The sequence below is a fragment of the Salarias fasciatus genome, chromosome 12 (genome assembly GCF_902148845.1).
Source record: "Salarias fasciatus chromosome 12, fSalaFa1.1, whole genome shotgun sequence".
NCBI classification, from domain to species: domain Eukaryota; kingdom Metazoa; phylum Chordata; class Actinopteri; order Blenniiformes; family Blenniidae; genus Salarias; species Salarias fasciatus.
In genome coordinates, this window is record NC_043756.1 from 4416138 (window position 1) to 4438717 (window position 22580).

At 44.3% G+C, this 22580-nt stretch overlaps 1 pseudogene; it reads right to left on the minus strand.

Moving 5' to 3' along the window:
* LOC115398340 (armadillo repeat protein deleted in velo-cardio-facial syndrome homolog) overlaps nucleotides 1–9167 on the minus strand; it is a 93289-nt pseudogene extending 84122 nt beyond the window's left edge.
* Between the last annotated feature and the right edge of the window lie 13413 nt (nucleotides 9168–22580).

Below are 22580 nucleotides of genomic sequence, written 5' to 3' on the forward strand. Positions count from 1 at the left end.
GACAGTCCAATTCGAAGTGCGTAAATGACATTTTAAATTGACGTGAAGACAGACGTGGCTACGACTGCTACCCCATTACAACAAATTGACCCCCCCACTTTACAAAACAACCGAGGCAGGAGAATATCTGGATGTTAATTCACGGCCTGTCATGTTAGACATCGTCCAGTAAATCAGGAGAAATCAAGGAGAGGAGGGCATTACGCTCCTACACACAAACATCCCAAGGCAGTAGATTACCTTTGTAGTGGGTGACGGGCTGACAGGTTTATTTCACCCTGCTTTACATTTCCTGCATCCTCTTCATTATTGCTTCATGAGGCCAAATTGACAGCCAGCCCTTTGAAAATGAACACTGGCACTGGCTGTTTGCGAAACGTGACTGCAAGCTAATGCAAACGGAGGCAGAGAAACTTCACGTCCGCCATTTTCACAAAAGACTGCCTTCTTTATCATGATTAAAGGCAGTGTATTCCAGCACCGCAGGTGATAAATCTCCGAATTTTGCTTTCGAATACAAGTTAACCAAAAAAATGTGTGCACAGTCTGAAAGAGTTTCTTCAAAGATGTGATCCCAAAAGTGAAAACAAGACAAGATAGGGGTGCCATTAGAGGACCAGCACAATAGAAAAACACGCATTACTCAAACCTTCAAAGATTGAAAATAACAAAAATAATAAGAATTTGTTTTCCCTGACCATGGTAGTTATTAACAGAGAAGGCTCTCTCAGCAGCAAGCAGACTGAAGTATGCAAATCAGTGTGGTTGTTGTGACTGCTGACATTTTTAAGGGATTACAGCGGCCTCGTTTATACATCTTACAGTCCTGCTCCTGCAGAGTCAGCCAGCACAGATAGAAGTCCTGGCCAGGGCTCTAATGTGGCCCAGATGCTGGCCAGAGCCGGGCGAAAGGCCACATCCAATCAGCAGCACCACCAGACGATATGAAAGACCAGTGGGCGAAAGGAGATGGAATTGGATGGCAGGCAGCGGCGTAGACGGAGAGGGCGAAGCAAGGCGGAATGAGAGGTTGAATCTCATCAGTTGGCTTTTAAAAGATGAGTCACCACGGAGCAGATTATTGCACAACATCCAGGACAGTGGGTTCAGACAATGGGAACAAGTGTCCCAAATCACAGAGAAATTGAACAGAGAGATTACCGAGTTCCACCAGTGATGAAAAGCAATGACCGTGAGCAAACATGGCGATGAGATGAGTTTGCTCAGATGGAAGGTAAGGGAGCAGGAGGGACCGGTGTCACTGGAGAACGACGGGGCTGGAGGCTGGAGGGGCACATGGCGGGAGGCGGGGGGGCGATGAGCCAGCAGGCTGGCAACGTTTACCTGCATCACCACTTGCTGCCATGCCAGTGGTTGGCTGGTGGGGGGGGTTGGGAGGCAGGTTGGCGCGCTCGAGCTGCAGGGTGACGTTGCGACGCTCCTCCTCCAGGGCCCGGGTCAGCTGCTCAAAACGGGCCTCCTGCTCTTTCACTGAGGCCAGGATGCTGGCAGCGGAGCGAACGTCATAGTCCTCCATGTCCACTGTCGGTCAAGGTCGTACAGATCTTCCGAGTGAGGAAGGGAGGGGAGAGAAGGGGGGAAGGAGGAGGAGGAGGAGGAGGAGGAGGAGGGGGCACCAGATCAATAAAAGCAGCCCTGCGCCGCCGGGCTGGACGAGCGGCATCAACAGGCCGACACATGCCTCAAGTTCAAAGACAAATACAGGACTTCTTCACAAGCCGAGATGAGATGCTGGTGATTTGGCGTGAAGCGTCGGACTGAATGACTCTGAGTCTGATTAGCGGAAACCAACATGACACATTCCGATAGAATGATTACTGTGGTTGACTGGATAACTGAAGGGGGGCGCTGTCACAGCGAGAGAGTCGATCAGTGTCTGACAGATCTGTTTAACTCTGACTGTGGTTTCTTCAGCCAATGCCCTGGAGGGACACAACGCCCTCCCCCCCAAAAAAGAGGTGAGCACATGGAGAAGTGTGTGATCATCCAGTCCAGCACAGCAAATAGACCAATGAAGAAACACTGCAGGGTTCCAATTATGCATTTGCTTTCAGACGTTTAGGTCTTTCTTGTAATTAATGCCATCCCGGCACCACAGATGAAGTTCATCACAGTTTTGCAAGAATATCAGTGCAGCAAAACGTAAACTTCACCCACAAATTCCAAAAGACAACGGAAGGGAATGAAGCAGCACAGTGCAGACTTACAAAAAAAAAACAAAGGTTTTGTTTCTGGACAATCGAAGAGATGGAAACAAATGAGCGTCACAGATGAACGACGACAGCCAGCATGGAGGAGCAGCGCTGTCACTCAGCGTCATGCACGGAGCCAGAATGCCTCCTGACACACAAGCACTGTTTGCAGGCACAACTCCAACACATGCAAGACTCCCACAGCCCCCCACACACGTGTCGATCATAAACAATCGTGATTTCCAGATTGCATTCGCAAGCCAGAGCCAGCCACTGTCACACACACACACACACACACACACCCTGATATCCATAACTGATGGTGGCGTGATATCAAGGGGGTCGACGACACAGACAAATGGGGCTGGAAAAGACAGATCCATGGCAATACAGACCTATGAGATAAGCAGGCTGAGAGGTGTTAGAAAACAGACATCCCCCAACGCTAACAGAAGCAGAAGGATGAAACCGCAAGAAGAACTGAGAGGCTGGGAGAGAGGGGAATTCAAAAGAGGGGAAGACAAAAGAGAAAATTAAGGAGATTAAAGCAGAACCAAAAGTAACAAACAGGGCATGGTTGCATTAAAAATTAATTCAGAGGATTCGTGTTGAGTTATTCATAACCATTTGAAATCTTTTAAAAAATACACATTTTCATAGCACATGCCTATTTTAAGTGTGGCTCAATGAGCCAAGTGACAAACAAGTTCACTGTGGAGATGTGACAATATTAAATAATGAGGCTGATCTGGTATCTTTAGTAACATCAAAAACTACCGAAACTGCTTGTTAATAGTGTTTAATGACAGGATTGTGCAGTAATGCTATGGGCAATTAGTGGACTTCATTTGTCTTTACTAATTAAGTATTAAGTAAAGAAAATAGTTCGGTTGTATAATTCAAAGTGTTCACCTCAAATAAATGTATTCAGAACTGGGAAACAATAATACAGAGAAAGCATCCTGTTTATGTCCGTCAGGTTGAAGCATAGCTGGAGCTTAATTTTAAAAACAGTTCAGATTGTGAGACAGTAAAGCGTCTAACACGAGATGGAGGTCAAGATCTTAGGACTGACAAAGGAATTCCACTGTAATGCGCAACAAAAAACATACACAAACATGCCATACATTGGAATAAAAACTATGCAGTCGACTGTGTTGTGTTTTTCCTGCAGTTCGACAGAGGTCATCTGTGACTGTGGGGTTGTGCAGCAGAACAGGCATTGTGAGGGCAGCCTAGTCTTCAACATTCCTAAGAATAAAACTTGGTTAGAAATGATCTTGTAATGAAACAGTCCAAATTCAGTGTGCGTGCTGGAAATAATCATGACACAGTATATCTGGGTGAAGTGCGTCCAGCGAGCATCCAACAGAACGCGGCCCAGTTCGTCTCTCAAGTTTGATTTAATGGTACAAAGTGATGTATTCCTCCTCTAATGGGAAGAATCTCACAGGGGTGTTGTGTAGCAGCTGTGTCTCTGCGCTGCTGTATCACCTTCCCCTGCGTTGCCCTATAAGCACATGGCACTCACAGTGCCGCGGCTACACTTAGAATGCATTTACAGCAGAACATCACTGCTCTGTCGCCCTGGCCATCGTCCAGAAACTTTGGCCTCTCGCAGCTCACACAGTTCAGAAGACAGCAAACACATATTTAGAGACCTTCTGTAACTTATATGGAGTACGTTAGTCAATACGTAAGCATTTAATGTACCTGTACAAGGTCGAATATTTCACACACACAAAAGGTGGAGCAGAGAGTTCAGCTGGGTGTCGGTGTGGATTTTAAGTCCAAGGTCCTCATAAGGTGAAGTCAGGCCATGAAGCGGTGACAAAACTTTTCATTTTTAATCCATTTTACAAGCAACGCTTTTCATTGACACATCACGGGAAATGTGTCCCTTTGTGTGAGGTTATAACGCAACGTTTCGGCCTTGGACTGCGCTGCAGAGTGAGAGCGTGAAAACATGCTTTGTCGAACAGTCAGCTAAAAAAAAAAAAAAAGGCACAAAATAGGGGTCAACCTGTTTTCCTCAGGGCAGTTTAGATAAAATTGAAGATATATGCGCCCATTTACGCAATGTAAACAAGAAGCAACCGCTCCAAAACCAAGAGATGGCACTAAATTGGGTTTTAAGTTGCATCAAAGCATTTTGCTGTTGTTCGTGTTGCGGAAACTGAGAATGAGGAGGTGCTTTGGCTCAGCAGGGGGTGATCAATGCTGATGGAGCCACTGGAATCACAAACAGATCGCGTTACGGAAACACACACACGTGTGTGTGTGTGTGTGTCTACATGTCTGTGTGTGTGTGTGAAAACTGCTCAGTCTTTACAGGACCTGGTGAGAGTGAGGCCCTTATTCCCTTTGAAGCGCACAATCCCTCTTTGATGTTAGCGGCACGGTGATCATTTATTTATCCGTAGTCTCGTCTGAGTTTTCCTCTCAAAGCAAGATACGCCGAGGAGCCTGTTCCCAAAGTAAACTCCATACTCCTGATTTTTTTTTTTTTTTTTCATTTTCAAAGAAAGCTTTTTTTGTATTTTTTTTCAAACATTTAATCTTTCAAATGCTATTTTTTTTTCCCAAAAAAAAAAAAAAAACCAATTCATCTTTTTGAGAAATGCTGCTCTTTTAGGCTGGTGTGAGTTCAGAGTGAATCATCAGTGGAAATAGTGCTTCACGTAATGACCACCTCTGAACGAAATAGCAACCTGGTTCTATTTTCAAAAGCTATCTGCTACTTGAGATAAGTGACAGCGGTGGCGCTCCATAAGCCGTGCTGATTGGACAAACCCGCCGACAGACCCTAATGATTCACACCCCGGAGGGTCGCGAGGGCAACGCAGCCATTGCTTCCTGAGTCATAAAGGGAATAACATGGCAGGCATGTCAGCTACGCCCAGCAGCTTATCATTAAACACCAACTTCTGGCCCTGCTTAAAATAACCCAGAATGCACAGGGAGGGGCATCTGAAGAATTCCCCTCTGCCACCATGACAGCTCAGGTTTTTTTTATTTTTTTTTTTTAAAGCTCGGGTTGAGCAGATGTTTGCTAATGGCCAGGGTCAGAGGGGATGAAAACACAGTCAAGGTCTGCAGGTTTAACCCTCTCTGCAATTACACAGGCCCTGGTTACTGTCGCGTCTGTGGCGGAAACATCAGACAGTACAAGACCAAGGGCAGGAGAGCCGTCAGAGGATGCAACTGCACGTTTGCGTGGGGCGGCGGGGCAAACTGATTCAGCAATACAGATAAAATGTTTATTAAGAACCATAAAGAAATGTGGGGACTGACTTTCCATGTGAAGTTTACCTGTTCTGTCAGTGCACGAGGGAGTTTTCTCCAGAAACATGTACGAGAGGATGATTGGTACCTCAGACTTGCCGATAGAAGTGTGTGTGCGTGTGTGATTGTTTGTGTGTTTGCCCTGTGAGTGACCCCTGCCCTCACTATAGTGAGCTGGGATTGGCTCCAGCCCTCTCATGACCCCAAGTTAGATAACGCAGTATGGAAGATGAATGGATCCTTAATTAAAAGAAGAAAAAAAAAAGCAGGCTCTGCTACATGTGTGGAACTGAAGCATCACTTGTTGGGGGGTGGGAACAGTTTTTTTCCTCCTCAACAATAAACACATTTCTGCACAAAAACCCCTCTGGACTAAAAATAGCCCGGAAATAAATACATCCACGCTGCTTCAATTTTCAGTGTGGATAGGCAGGAGAGCGGCGGCGGCGGCGGTGGCGGCTCGCTTCAAAGGCTTGCAGAAGAATCCGGTAATAAATCTTTGGCACCGAGTTCGAACTCCCCTCAAAGGAATCTTGCAATGACAAAGCTCACCCCCATTATGCAACTTGCCGTAAACCGGCGTGCGTTTCAGCTGATGTCAGCGAAAAGACACGACAGTTTAGGGCATCGGACGATGTTGCATGGGGGCGGGGGCGTACAACTTGTAACTCACATGTTTTGGTTAGATTGTAGAATTGTAACATGTTTTAAAAGGAGTTGCTTATGTTTGATTGACATTTTGAATAGTTTTTTCTAGCTCAAAAACTTTGATAATGAAAATTAAAATCTCCCTTTGTAAAAGACTTGACGTCTTGACCAGGGCAGGCCGGGGTGACCAGCTTTTGGTCTCTCTGGCTCCTTGGGTTCACTCGGGTGAAAAGCATCGTCAAACTGAGCTGGCATGACCGGGCCTTCAAACGACTTTAGAGCAGGATTTATGGCTGCCGATGTCGTATTCCAGCAGTTATCTGTGAATGCCATTTCAGGCAGCCATTGTGGAAAAGTGCCAAGTGCATCTGCAAAAAGTGCCTATCATTTAACTCCATGGACCCAAGGACCCGATGTTAACCTCCCCCTGCTCTGCAGCCTTCCACTATAATAGCAAGAGCCAAACAAGAAAACACTCTGCAAAGAAAGCCATCCATAAATGTACCTTTATGTTTCAGATTTCACAGTCTGGGATTACAGTCACGTGTAATTAGCTAACAGCTAATTTAATGGCTCTTTCTATGGATACTGTGTTGAAAAGTTACAACAAATATTGCTTTAATTTAACTTCCGTCATGCTTCGAGTATCAAACCAGAAACAGATGGGATCTGCAGCTACCAGGAAGGATGAGGACTGTGAAGCTGGCATCTCTTCAGGGAGCTGAGCTGGGCCGGGGGGGGGGGGGGGCTATCAGGGGCGCATGGGGGGAAGGTTGGGAAGTAAACAATGAGAGTAATTGAGTGTGACCACTGGTGCCCAACATGGAGTTCAAAACATTCACCTGATTAGGGCCTTCCCTGGTTGTGAGGTCGCTCTGCTGCCCCGAACGTCAATTTGCCCCGTACCAGAGGCAGCGCAAATTAATTTCTTGCCAAAACCCATCTGATACCCACAGAGGAGGCAGCGCTCAGATGCACAATTGGGTACTCAAAAACACCTGCTCCTCCTCCGACCGTGTGTGTGTGTGTGTGTGTGTGTGTGTGTGTGTGTGTGTGGGCAGCAGTAGCAGAAGCAGTCTTTCATCTCATTCTGCTGTTTATGTTAATATATTCTGAGTATACAGTCAGAAGACAAATTATGCAACGCAGGAGTAAAGCTCATCCTTAAACTGTCTTCAGACCCTCTACTTTCACTCTCTTAAGAGATTTTTTTTTTTTTCCTCGTTCACTACACTGAGCAATATGTCAAAGCACTTACGGAGAGTGACGGACCGTTAAATGATTCATCATAATGACAGATATTTATCGGCTGCGCTGAGTGTTTTTGCTCGCCGACGTGAGAGCTTTGTAAGTTTTGTGACTCTTCAGAACTGCTGCTGGAGACCATTAAAGTCCACTCCAAACAGGCCGACTCCTCAGGAAAAACCCAGCCAAGCAAACCGTTTCTACCAGTCCGTGACCCACGAGTCCAGTTCTCTTTGAGGAAATAACGGCAGCTTCGATTCGTTCTGCTCAGAGACACCTGAGGACCGCTCTGTTCAGTGTTTGCATGTTCTCCCTCTGCGTCCCTCAAAACATCCATCTGAGGTTCACTGGAGACTGTATAACGGCACATATGAATGCATGAATATAAACCCAGCTGCTGTTGAACAGCCATACAGTGTTTTAAAGATTTTTAATTTCAACAGTTTTGCCATGTCAAGGATTTCAGGCTTGAAGACAATGATAAATGCATAAACACAGTAAAAAATACAGAGAAATGCATGTTTTGTTGGTTAGTCTTTCACCCTTCAGAGAAGACTGAGGTGTTGTTTAATGCTTCTACACATACAAATCTGTCATACACCATTCTGCACCAGTTTGCACCAAATATAGAATCAAAGCGATAAAAGATGAGCAAGGATTGCATAAACTTCACTGTTTCTTAATAAAAGTGGGCTTAAAAACTGGATAATTAACAACAACTACAATGAATGGCAAAACTATTATCTCACACATTTGAGTATTTAATTCAATTTTCTATTTTGACAGCTGAGAAGAAAACAAGAGGAAGCATAAAGTACTAAAGATGATTCAATAAGTAGTTCAATGAAATGTGTGTTGTGTCTCCAAAGCTTTCTTGTACAGAACACTGAAAATGACATGTTTAGAATTTTTGTTTTTGTCTCAAATGTTTGTCTATGTTTTTTTGAGCCGATTCACTGCATCGGATTCTTCACGCAGACCTTCACTCCGAGCATTAAGCCAGCTGTGTCAGAATCTGAGTCGAGCACTTTAGAATCTAATGCGATTTAAAGCGAACAGATGAATTATTGAAGCATCGACGAGGCTGTTCTGAACGATTGAGAAAAAGTACAGAGAAGAACATCAGTCAGCATTTCAATCAGCTCTAATACACTGTGAACTTCCCCTTAAAGAAAGATGTTTAAGTTAGGGCATGGATAAGTGAGCGTGTTCCTCGCAGAAATCTAAATTGCAATTAAAGTGTCTCAGGTTGTATCCAACAACAGGTGGATCACTTCAAGCATCCAATTACACAGTGGACTCTGTCTTCAGACCGGACCGGAATAAAACCTTCCTCTCTGAAATCTGTGAAGAGAGCTAAAATTGCTTTTTTTTTTCCCAGACATTTACCTCGGCTGATTCAACTGTGTGAATTATTGAAATGAGAGCACATGTCCTGAAGAATAAGAAAGAAAAGAAGAAGAAAAAAAGTCATGGGAACGTATTGAAATAAAAATCATACCGGGGACCGCAGCGACAAAGTGAAGCGAAGCTCCCTTAAGGTGAGATAACAGAGAAAGTGAAGTCTTGGATTTGCGAGTAAAAAAAAAAAAAAGAAAAAAAAGACTGTCAGGGAATGTAATTACTGCAATGATGAAGTGAACAAAGTGATTAAAGGAGGCTGGAGGTGGAGAGGGACGGGCGGAAGTACCTTTGATGTCGGTGAGCGCCGTCAGACCACAAGTAGCGTGAGGATGTCTCCGTCGGCGTCGGCTCGTTTGTTCAGTCCGCCAGGGGAAATCTGAGGGGCGAACAAACAACAAGCAGCATTAGTATTCATCCAACCTGCTGACGGAGCATTGTTAACGAAGGGCTCTTATGCAATATGGACACACTGTATATGCAAGCGTGTTTACTGTACACATCTTTACTCTCTTTTCATGCCAAACTACCAAGAAGTTCCTCTGAGACTCCCTCCTGGTGGGCGTTTCACATCAGTGTGTTTTCTCTTTGTTTATTCTTTCACATACGGACATGGAATTATCATTATTTAACGATGCAACTGTCATTTCAACGATTGTGAAATAATAACGCTCCAATAATAGGAATCCTTTCAACTGTCATGCTGAGAATAGAAACTGAAAGTCCGACGATGTGAAGTAATCCTGAAAGTGCAATGAGAGGCTACTCTGATCTGTAATTCACCAAAACCCACATGAAACGCATCCAGTCTAACAAAGATACAACAGCAAGAATCTTTCCAACAGAATCCATGGGAAGGTTTCTGGTTTGTCTTTTTTGACATGCAAATGTAATCTTGACAGTCTGAGAATGGGCCCCACTGTAGAGACCCAGGTTGAGAACCATTGTGCTGAAAGGTTGGGTCATGCCTCTCTTCATCAAGCTCTCCCTGGTAGAAGATGCCCCGGCCGGCGGGGGGCTGGAACGTCTCTCTGAATGCGCGGTGAGCTACCATGACGCAGAGATCTGCCCTTTCGGTGCCTGAAACCCCCTCGTGGTTGTTGGCATTCACGATCCAGCCGGTCGGATTCCCCAGCGGGGGAATTGCATCATATGGCCGTGGAAGTGGAGCTGTCACTCAAGGATCAGGCAGGTGGCGTTCCCATTCCCACCCTGTCGAGCACATACGGTCCTGTCATCAGCCCCGGAAGACGCACCGGAGGGAAGGCGAGGCTGAGACAACGACTCCTTCATCAGCTCAGCCCGTCCGTCAGGGTCCAAGTTTCACACGTGTAAAGTCTCACATTTATTTCAAATGGGTAGAAAAAATGGACTTCAGCTCTTCTGCGATACTGCAGGCGTCGCACAGCCTTCATCACAACGATCCATCACTCCGTGGTTGAGGGCGACTTGTTGACTGACCTCTGCTTTGTGACCTGTGAGCCAAGACAAGCGAGTTTCTTCACAACCTCAGCTTTCTGGACTGCAACAATTCCACACTGACCTCCGGAAGGCCACCGCAATTCCTCCAAGACACGCAGCCCCACACCTCCTTACTCAAGAGTTTTCTTTCACAACCTCAGCAGCAAAGTTCAAACCTGCATTCTGGCCACTGACACTTCCTCAAGGACCACCACAGTAAGTTGACCTGTTTTCCTTCATTTTTTGGGTTTTGTGGTTCAGACTGAAGCTCTCCTGGTGTTTTAGACCCTTCTGGCGTCAAGGTTCCTCTCTAGTGTTGCCTCAATAAACGTCATTAGAATGAAAATGCATGATGAAAAAACAGCACAGTTTGAATCTGTTCCATTCAAACATCAACACCAGAGGATACATCAGTCTGAGAGTTCTGCCATGAAAACACTGCAGCAGCAGCTCATTGAAGCAGGGTCGCTGCGACCTTGGCCATGCTCTGCTGATTACTTGTTCACTCTTAGACACAAAGTTTTACTAATGACCATTAAGGCTTAATCACTTATAACTGTGCAGTCCTGTTTCTTTTCCAGAGGCGCTATATTTTGGTAACTCTGGATCGGAGATGCTGAGGCTACACATCGCTCTTTTTCCAATAATAACAGAGTCATCAATATTTATCTGAACGCAAATATTCTTGCTGAAAATAAACAACAACCACAACGGGGTAATAATGATGCAAATGTGAAATTAGAAGGACTCCAAGTGGGATAGGATCTTCTCATGAAGAACTTGACTAATGATCAATTGTACACTTAATATTTGAGGCACACAGCTGCCTGGCCTTTATCTGATTCTTAATAATGAGGCAACACTTACTCAATATTTTCAACAAACCAATATGTCAGCCTGACCTTAGTATTCACACTGTACTGCCGGGGAAACAGAGACATCACAGGCGCAGAAAAGGAAAAGGCCAAGCGTCCGAGACCGCGCTGCAAATTGGATTTGATGCTTCATACCGAGGGATGAATCACTCTGCCATACACGCCAACCTGAGCACGGGCCGCGCTGCCTTTGATGGCCGGGGAAACAAAAGGCTGGCAGCAGAACCGCTGGATCGACTGCAGCCTTGAAGATGCCACCGATGATGAAATCAAACGTGCCCAAACACACACACACACACACACACACACACACACACGCACACACACGCTCACATTCACCACAAGACTACGGCTTTAATAGGATGTAATGGTTCCTTAAAAATTGCCTCATATTTCAAGAAACTCTCCACTTGGATCGGCATATTTCTTTTAAATAAATACAATTCCCAAAATGAGTTCATCAGCAGATCATCTAAAATAATAGCTGGTGTGCAGAAGCAAGCGTGGTTCAGATAAACTCTTAAAAAACACATTTAAAGAAAAAGAGTAACCTGTCTATAAAGTAGACAAAATGTACAAGAATAAAAGCTGTTTTGATGCAACATCTTTATTTTCATAGAGAATTTAAAAGCGCATTTTTGGAGGGTTTGATTAGTTTTTCCATACTCGGGGGGGGAAAAAAAAAACTCTCGAGAAAAGCTGGAGCAGCAAATAGTGTCAGCTCAGGTCTCATGAGTTTAAACCGCATGAATTCATGCTTAAAATTTGAAATTTGAACTCGTGCTTTAAGCTTTTAATGCAAAGGCAGAGAACCAGACTTCCACATGCTAAGTATCTCCAGATGCAGCTGTGACTGCAGGCAAATGTGCATTTATGAGTTTTGAAGCCATGCAATGTTTCATTAACTAAGATCAGAAGACTCAGAGATGCAGAAAAAAAAAAATCAATAGAAAGCCAACTTTCCTCCTTAGGTTTTAGCTGTGTGGGATTAGAATATCTGCCCCTCTCCAGGGATTTCTGGGTGTGTTCACTTCAAGGACAGATAGGCTCTGAGCACCTTGGATTTCTGGTACAAACATCAAAGGTGAAGCTAAGCCCAGCCGCATTAGTTATCACCTCGTCTCTCTCCGTTTCTCTCTGCGGATTCCGGAGGAGGCCTTACAACGCTCCTGAATGGAGATTATCTCCACGCGCAGTCACAGCTCGCAGTATCGCTCTGATTAATACGCATTTTATGATTCTTGTGTGCTGCAGCGCCGGTGTAAGCGGCAGGTCAGCGGCACAACAAGCTCATTTAGGAAAGGGAAGATTGATCGGTCCGTGATGACAAATAAACGAACGACGCTTCTGATGCACCTCGACTAACGATGCTTAACCTCCCACCCAATCCTGCGGAGCCGACCAGAGGTTAATCGAGGCAGACCGCCATCACCCGGGGTGGCGGCTGGGGGCTCCTGCAGATAAAGAGATGTTGGTAAATGGATAAATTTGACATAATGCTCACATCCGACTCAAGTACTGTAGGTTGGAAAAGTCTGGAGTGAGCTGCACTAAGGAGTAAAGACAACATCTCACGCTCCCAAATGAGCACACCCAATCAGAGTGGAACATGAGGACAGTTGTCCCTGATGCAACCGCCACCGCTGGACAGTCATAAGAGCGCAGTTCTCATATCTGCACCTGATATCTCACCTGCCGTGCATTATGCAGACAATCGCATATTCTATCACGGCTTGTCCCTTTCAACCCACATCATTTGGAGAGTGCCCCAGTCTAATTCTGTGATTAATAATGAATGTGGAGTGAGGGTTAGCAGGCGAGCTGCCTGCCGGAGCGAGGGTCCGTCCGTCTGTCTGTCTGCACTGATCAAGGCTTTATCTCAGCTGCTCCAGCTCCTTTGTGCAGCGACGCAGAGGAACTGCAGTGCTATGTACAGATTGTTTGCAAATGCAGTGAACAGCTGCCATGTTTATAGACTGATAACCATGAATATGAAAACTGAAATGTAAATAGAAGCATTTATAGTGTCTCACTATTGTAACTGTGGATTATTCTGTAATGTCGCTGAATACTTGGATACTCAATATTTAAAATATCGTAGCTGACACAAGCGGGTTCTTAGATAATTCTGGGCATGGCTCGTATCTTCAAAGAGACAGTGTTTAATAAAGTCTCAGTGATTTCTAAACTATTTTCAGTGGACCCCTAAAGTCTGGTCTTGGCTACTATCTGTGTGTCGTTTACTCATTTTTCTCTGGTTTGCTTCCGCAGTTCGAAGACAAGAGTTTAAGATTAGGTGGAGAAACTGACACTGAAACTGCAGGAGTGTGTATGACGGTCCGTGATGAGCTGGGTGTATTGGTACAGAGGAATAATGGGTGGATAGGAGCAACTCAATGAAATAAACATGACTAAAAGTTGTCAAATTTTCTGCCTGGGTTAAAAGAAAAGAGATGCACAAACTCAGAATATTTCACAATTCAAATGAATGAGCAGTCAAAACAAAGATTTGTATTCATGCGGCCGCACTGTGAGGGGAAAGTATGACGCTGCGCACAGAGGAAAGTTAAGCCCAAAGCATGAAGGAAGCGACAAAGCTCTGAGCAAAGTTAACAATAACAACGAGGCACAAACAGGGAATTAAAAATGGAAAGTGACATCTTTTCAGGTTCAGAATGCTGAATGCATTGCACTGAGCATGAAGGTTCTCCATCAAACCGATGTGCAACGGGACCAAACCGACCTGGCAACAAAACTGCCGCCAGCATATTCTGCATGCGACTCCCAGCACTTTGACAGGTCCGCGTTGCAAATGCAGCTTTAGAAATAAAGCTGAATTAGGTGAACTGAAAAGTCCCAATGTGCAGATTAGACCGGGGTCCAGGCTGCCATCGCCCCCCTGGTTCGGAGGGGTCTGTACTCCAGGTCGTCTTCATTTTTCTGTGAGACATCAGAGAGGAAAACCTGCGATGCGTCGCTGCTGGTTCAGAGTTCAGGTTCTGTCCTCAGAATCCCTGGACTGTTGTGTATTGCAAAGGACATTGTTTGGCAGAAAGCAGAGCTCAGACACTTTGTGCTGCCAGTGTGTGTGTGTGTGTGTGTGTGTGCGCGCGCGCATACACTGTTCGCAAAGAGCAGCAGCTAATTAAGTATTCCATATGGAAATCAGGGTCCATCACTGTTAATCTGGACAAACAGGAAGGCTTGCATTATGTAAAAATGAAGACGACTTATGGTTTTAGGGCCCAAAATAAAAGAGCTGAACCTGCGTAAAGCACGAAAACTTATTTTAACTCATCAAAACTGAGAGCGTTTCAGAAGTTACTAAAAAAAAAAAAAAAAAAAAAAAAACTAGCCTCTCACAGTGAAAATTGATTTCCTGTCGAAACAAAGTGAATGCACTTGCCCAGAACTTTGAAGGCGAATATCGAGAGAGGGAGAAGAAACTGACAGGCATGTTTGGAGTCTGCAGTTTTAGGATTTCTTACATAAATCAGCAAGTTTCTGTCCAAGCTGAATTTGATAGAGTTTAATTACTTGCAGACTGACGGCACTACGGAGATCATCAAGCTGTCATGAAGACTGACCCATCAAAAAATCCAAACGGCAGAAAACGCAGCTGTATTTCAGACCCTACTGGATTCTTTCTACTTAAAATTCTCATGAGGAAAATTCATACAAGCATTTCAGGAGTAAAACAAAGAAAAAAAAACTGAGAGCACAGCATGTTGCAGACCGGCCTTTGTAACGTAACCACGTGTGAAACATCCGCAGGAACTTTAACGTGTTAAAATGAAAAATAAGTATTTTTCTATAAAAACGTCAGCTGCTCGTGAATGCTGTTTGACAGCCACTCTGTGTGGTAGACACCCGAACGGAGCTGCTCTTGTAAGCTGCAGCAAGGCCCACTTCAGTCTCCTAGCGGACTCGGGAGACTCAACAGGAGCAGGCATCGCGCCAACACATCACCGACAATTCCAGACGCTCCAGATTCCCAGCAGCAGGCGTCTCATTTTAATCGCTGGCTTTCTGCATTTTGACTTCTGTGCAGCTCCATACTATTAGCCACAACGAACTCTGTCACTAAAGACGGCAATAAACACTCGGTGCACTTGAATCCTTTCACTCTTCAACCTTTTCATTCCAGCGCATGTCTTCTAACAGGGAAGGTGATAGAGCAAAGCACTGTTCCCCTCATGCTTAGAAATTCACGCTCAGCTTACTGTGACCAAAAGAAGCAGTAGAAGTAATATAACCTTCCATGTACAGAGCTAACTTTCTGCCTCTCTGCTTCCTGTCTGGGTAAGCGCTGACGCTGGAGTCGGTGCAGGAGGGTTAATAAGACTTCTGGCAGAGGAGGAGATCTGTTAGTACCTGGACCGTATCACTTCTCTCCGCTGTGACGGGAACGGCTACAACTCTGTCTGCTGAAAGACAAAGACCCATCGTTTGAACTGCCTGATTAGAATAGTGAGATTTTGCACTTTCGCTTCCAGCAGGATCAAAAAAAAAAACGTAGACCCGTTTATACAGTGAGGGTCACGGGGTGCTCGATCTGATCACCAGTCCATCACGGGGAAAACTCAAACAAGCCACAAATTAACCTCAAACATTTGTTTTTGGACTGTGGGAGAAAATTCAAGATCTGTATTTTGGAATGAGACGTGACTGAAGACACAGAGTGGGAGTCACAGTGATAACAGCGCCGGTACCTGGAGGAGTTCCCGCTTCTCTTATCGCGACTATTGACTGACTGCAGAGTCAGGAAGTGAGTCATCGTCATTTTCCTCTTGGATAAAATAATATTCTGATGCTGAAGGTGGAGTGAAAATGAAGTCATGCCGCCTCAGTTATAAATGTGTTCAAAAAGAAGGAAACCTGCCGAGTTTCCCTTCAACATGATTAATTGCACCGAGGAAAAACAAATCCTGTCAGTTTGATGAACGGTCGGTTACGTTAAGCCCTTGAATGATAACACTCTGACATCGTGGATAATCTCAGTTTCAGCAGGATTGAAGGATAAGATTCAAGTGGTGATTGATTAAAGCTGGACTGACGGATGGATGGATGGAAGGAAGGATTTTTAGAATTTTTCAGGTGTGTGTGCGCTTGTCCACTGCGGTGAGCAGGATTGAGAATTCAAGCCCACCATCTTCAGCGCTGTATGAGACACACGGAGGATCAGCCTCTTCTGCTAAACGCGCAGCTCGCTTGACTCGAAGATCAATGTGAGGATTTGACGGCCGGGGCGACCTTGCATGTGTCGATTATGTAACGCGCAGCGCTGCGGCCCGGTGAAACACTCGCCTCGCGTCGGCTGTACACAAACACAGCAGAGGATGTTATCAGGGGTACGAGAGGATGAGAAGTGATCCAACAATATTCTGGGATGTTGAAGATGATACATTAGTAGAAAAACCATCAGACAAAATCAAACAAGCAGATGAATTCTGAAAGTATAATCATAAAGATCGCCTTTCTTGCGGCAACTTTGACAGACTGGACTTCTCTTTGCAGACTTCATGCTGTCAAGAATCATAACAGTCTGACAGTATTGATTGGAAAAGACTGAAAACTGCCCTGCTTAGTTTGAAACAGTTTTCAGGTTGCAGAGCGGCAGCAATGCCTTTTCCCATCATGACTTTCTTTCTGGTTTTCATCAGAAACATAAAAGAAATAATTTGAGAGCAAAATGTTACCAAAAAGCATAATGGAAGCTTTTTTTATTTTCATATTTCATTGTGTTTATTCATATTTGAAGTTATTTTTCTGCATTCATTACCATTTGTTGACCCGAAGCACTCTGCGTTGCCCTGCTGCTGAAGAGCGCTACGCAATTAAAATGGTCTTGCCTTGCTTAAAACACACATTTTTTTTAAAGAATTTGAACAAGAATTAATTTTAGATAAGAGGCTTTTGTTAAAATCAATAAGAGTAAAAGTTGTGAAAGAGATAGATTATATAAAACAAAATTAAATGAATCTTACTTTATTAAAGCGTGCGTCGAGTCACGTGAGAGTTCAGAGGGTTAAACACCATCCTCCAATCCTGCAGATAGCTTTTTCTTTCCCTTGATGTGTTTTTTTTTTAATTATTATTTTGCTTCCAGCGACGGTTTGTTACACAAGAATAAACACTGTGCCTCTGCAGATGACCGTACAATTAGGATGGACATATTGTTAGAGGTAGTGAGCAAATTAAAAAAATAAATAAATAAATAAATAAAACTCCAGGGGAGAACAACGGATTAATTGTTGACAATCCAAAGTCTAATTGCAGTTAACTGGTGAAGAGAAGCACAGTCATTCATGTGAAGTGAAGCTTGAATGAGCATGTGTTTGTTTGTGTGTGTGTGTGTGTGTGTGTGTGTGTGTGTGTGTGTGTGTGTGTGTGTTTATTGAAGGTCACCACAGGTGCCTCGGCGCTCACCGTGGCGTTCCTCCATCATGGATTCAGCCAGTTCCTTTCAGTCCCTGTAAACATGGCGACCGTCTCTGGCGGCGTGCGTCTCTCATATCCGACACAAAAGCAATCAAAACACGGAAATGGCGGCACATTAAGGTGGAAACGGAATCCAGCTGAATCGTAGCAGCCTCCGTCAGAATTATGGTTTTGGGGGGGAGAAAAAAAAAGCAGCTATTTTTAGGATTACGTTTCCGCGGCCCAGTTTCCTGTACTGGGTAGAGAAACACGGGAGTGGAAGTGGCCACTGGAGACCTCAGGAACACGGCGGTACAACGGCTACAGCGCGCCACAAGGGGCCTCTGTCTCGTTCTCAGTCACGTTTGATTACTCTGCTAACCCACAACAGTCTTTTATTCCTGCAAAAGAGGAAAAATCCACTCATAAGACCTGCAGACTTTTATCCACAAAGTCTTCCATTCAGCTTTTCTTCCTCCATCTGTTTCCAGTTTGGGGCACAAATTCACAGTCAAAGTTACATTTTTTTTCCAGAAAGCAGCAGTTAATAAAAACTTAGGTGCTATCAGAGATTTCATTTGGATTACTTTCAACTGGATGGTAACGAGCACATTTCTGTCTGTAATCCACCGAAAACCTTAGATATAAATCCTTATGCACTGTAAGAACAATGAACAGAACAATTTCTACAGTGAAACTACTGCTGTGACTTTTTAAGGTGCGTTTTACTCCAGTCGATTAAACTGGAGTCCGCTTTACCTTCTTGGTGAAAACACTGGGGGAAAATGTCTTTAAAAGATCACAACATGTCTGTCATCCACACTGTTCTTCAACCTTAATTATTATATGTTGAATTTGAGACGACTGTATTGATTTATGGCAGCAGATCGGTCAAACAGCAGTGAAAGTGACAGCTGCAGGTCAGTTTTTATTTGCAGTTTAATTAAATTTCCTCTGTGAAAGGCTGTCTGAAGCTTAAATGTCCCTGCATTTGTGAAGCACATTTCATTTCTGTAAGTTTAAAGTCTTACATTCAGTACTTTTTAGAATCTGCGGCCTAAAGTTTGAAAGCAGTATTTCTCCTGTCAGCTTCAGTTCCAGTGTGGCTCCCAGCTTTAATGAATCAGCGGCGAGGAGAGCTGAGCTCCGTCTGGTAGGAGGCGTTAAGTGAGGGGAGGAGAATTGAAAACTGTGGCAAAGCCGAGGTAATTTATATTTCATCGATATCCTTTCACGATGTGCGAGCCGGAGCCGGAGCAGGAAGTGGGAAGGCCGGGTTAGAGAGCGCTGGGCTGATGAAAGGGGAACAGAAGCTGCGCCTGCCGTCGCTCCTCCAGACGAAGAACCTCAATCTATCACTCCTCAGGTCTCTACACTGTAGAGCTGCACTCCTTTACTGCAGACAGGAGTCTCACACCAAAACCTGCAGCTGCTCACATCTTTCACCTGAACACGTAGAAACCATCTCTGTATAAATCAAAACCTCTTTTGCGATCAGTAGAACCGTCACCCCTCAGCTCGGCTCGGTACAGATCGAGTTGAGCAGGTCCGGTAGTCTTCGCCAGCTTGGCACTAAAACACAACTCAACGTTGCCCAGAGTTTTACAGCTATAATTTAACACCAGACGTCAGGGATTCGAACACCGGACTCACCAGTGAGACAACTAAATCCCTGTTTACCCGAATGAACCATTAACTACTCTGGAGGGGAAAAAAAAAACCATCCTTTTCTGGTGAAGAACTACTACCGGCCATTTTATTTACAAAAAGACTATTGTTGACAGTGTTTACTGGAAAGAGTGGCCTTTGTAAAGATCTGGATCCTTCCTTTGTGGCTCGTTCTAGCTGGTGCTTTGTGGCTTTTATCAGGCCGGATTGGAAAGTGCGGCCGCTGCTGAGCGATAGCGATCAGGTGACAAACACGCATCAGTGCCGGTAAACAAGCGATCATTATAGAGGGGACGGGATCCAGAGGTGGAGAGGAAGGGTGGGGGAAAGCAGGGGAAAGACCTGAAACACTCTGGAGGAGGAAAATCTTCGCTGCGTGACATAAATTCATCCTGAATTCAACACCTGTCAACAAAAACACCCCGACATGACGACGAGGAGACGTGCATCAGGGGAGTCTGCCGGTGCAGAAGATCAAAAACTGCACACTGTAGTGTCTTTGACACGATACTGACATCTGAAAGTATTTAACAGGAGCACCCAGCATCGCGACGCCTTCGAGCAAGGCATTAAACCTCAAACGCACAGGAGATCCCCGGTGTCAATACATGCAAAGGCATGAATACTAGTCAACATTTTGTCATGAAAAGGAATCTGCAAACCCAAAGCATGGATAAATATGGGCAAAAGGAAAATCACCTAAATAAAAGGCCATTAAGTCCGAGGCTCTCCAGCGAGTATTTAAAAACCCATAGACCATTTTCTCTCTCCCATTTCTAGGTAATGTCCTCTTAATCTGTGCAAAGCCCAAAAGAATCTCTCAGCACTATCTGGGTGATTAAACAGAGCTTCCTCGGCCGTACTGGGACGAGGCAGGCAGACGATTTGGGAGCCGCAATTAATATCTGGGAGATGAGCAAAGCCTGGTGAAGGTGGACATGAACCTCGCCGGAGACGAGGCCGCGCATGACAATTACAGAACTCACAGAAAGATAGACCCTAGGATGGAAACACTTCCTAGGCAACTGCACTGAAGCAATTTTAATCTCATTTTGTGCAAAATAAAGAAAATGTAGAGATAAAGAACTAACTGTGGTGTTTCGCACTGTGGCTTCGTGTTCAAGTGGAGCTTGAATGTTTTTCTAAGGAGAGTTTGCATGTTAACCCTGAGCACGCACATGTATTTCCATTTTCTCCACATGCTAAAAATATGATTTTGAGGTTAAACAGCTAAGATTGGCTTCGGCTGCCTGGATTATTCAGTTGAACCGATTAAATGAGTACCCACACCGTTGCCATTTTGATTTTCCTGCTGTATTTGCTGCTTTTGTTTCCTCCATATTTGTTCTAAACATCCCATTCAACCACTTGAGAAACATCCTTCACACTGCACTCAGTTTGGCCGGCAGCGAACACAGAGAGACTCAGTTCATGATTAGCCAGGTTAATATTGTTTGCAATTAAGCAGCAAAAAGAGCAAGATAATCCCGCCCACAGGCGAGAGTAGAAAGCAGAAGAAGTGCTTTGCTTTTTTTTTTTTAAAGATAAGAAACTTTGTCCTTACATATTTGCAAGTTAGTTATGCACAAGTGTTTACAGCTTGTCTTTTGTCCGCAAACCCGAAAATAATTCATTCTCCACTTCCTCACTGCTTTATAAAACTAGCAGGCAGAAGGAGACAGAGCATTTTTTGTTTCAAAGTATTTTAGATCTGGTGAGATCAATAACTTTCCGTTGTTCTATTTTCTCTGCTCCTGTCTTCTTCCTTTGTTCCAGATGTCAAAAGTGAAAAATCAGCCCAATGATGCAACTGAGCAATTAGCAGGCACACCTGCTGTTATTAGCTGCTTCCTGACATCTCGGCTCGCTCCTGGAAAAGATACATGAAAACTCTACAGTCTATCATGAACTGTGGGCTTTTTTGTTTCTCTCTTTTGCAAACCGGGAAATCTTCCATTTTGCACAAACAACTCAATAAAAGTGGATGTGATACCGCAATAACCATAAATCAATGCGTGATAACGGTGGCTACATGTGTTTATCCTCATTACCTGAGAGCAGCGTTCGCAGACATTCATGCACTCACATGTTTAAATGTAAAATCGATCGGGCATCGCGGCGACGGGCCTTAATGACACAGCCACAGTCCGCTCGGCTTAATGTGATCATTTGTCCGGCACCGAGAAGACGCTGCGAGGACGAGGCGCTGATGAGCGGCGGCGGCGGCGGCGGCGGCCCGGCTGCAGGGAGCCGGCCCGGCCTCTGATAACAGCGCCTGCAGCTGAAGGCGAGAGAATCCCATTACAAATAGCTGCATTAGGTCTGTCAGATTGTGCAGCTGAGGCGCTACATCTCCATTGACCCTGCGCCTCCTCGGCTCCCCTCTGGGGTCAGAGCATCGCCCCCTCCTGGGATAAAATGTACCGCTCTTCTTTTGAAGAGGAGCGAGCTGCTGCCCTGGCGAGATACACAAATATATACAAACACACAATGACTGGAACAACTATGCTTATAGAGACACTTATTGATCCTCCAGCCCAGGACTCTTACCTCTATAGCAACAGAATAGAACCGAAATCTTTATCAACCCCACGGGGAAATTCTTGGAACATGAAAGTAACGTAAACAGCTGTATTCCTGAATGAGAATTAATCTGATTGTAGACATAGTTCTAACATCACATCCCCTTTAATCCATGTGAAAAACTCTAATATCCACCGCTTTGGTTCCCATAATGTTCTTTTGTCCATATAAGAAAGGAAAGTTCCCTGATTTCTGTTCCAAAATAAATTTCATTATATGAACCTTTTATACTCCAAAAATAAATAAACAGTCCAAACATAAAGTCCGGGGTCAAAGTATTCAAATCAGGATTTGTAAAAACTGCTTCTTTTTATGTATATATATATATATATATATATATATATATATATATATATATATATATATATATATATATATATATATATATATATATATATATATATACAAATGTCCTCGCAAAAAAATAAAGAGGAAAAAAAAACAATTAAATCTGTCTTTATTTATTGCAAGGGTTCCAAACATAAGGCCCATGGGTCAAAACTGGTCCACAAGAGGTTCCAATCGGGCCCAACAAACTAACAGTGTAATGTTAAACAATTCAAGGAAAGCACTGCTTTTTGGATTCTGGGTTCAGTTTTCTGGACATTTCACTCTATCTTTCACTGGAAGAGATCACTAAAACTGGATCTATGCTGAAATTGTAATTTCTATTGGTACTTATTGATTGGTTTTAGATAAACTGTAGATCACACATCCTCTGAGCCACAGAGAAAAGAGTGCACGTCTACACTTTACAGTCAAAAAGCTGGAATGTCTTGTA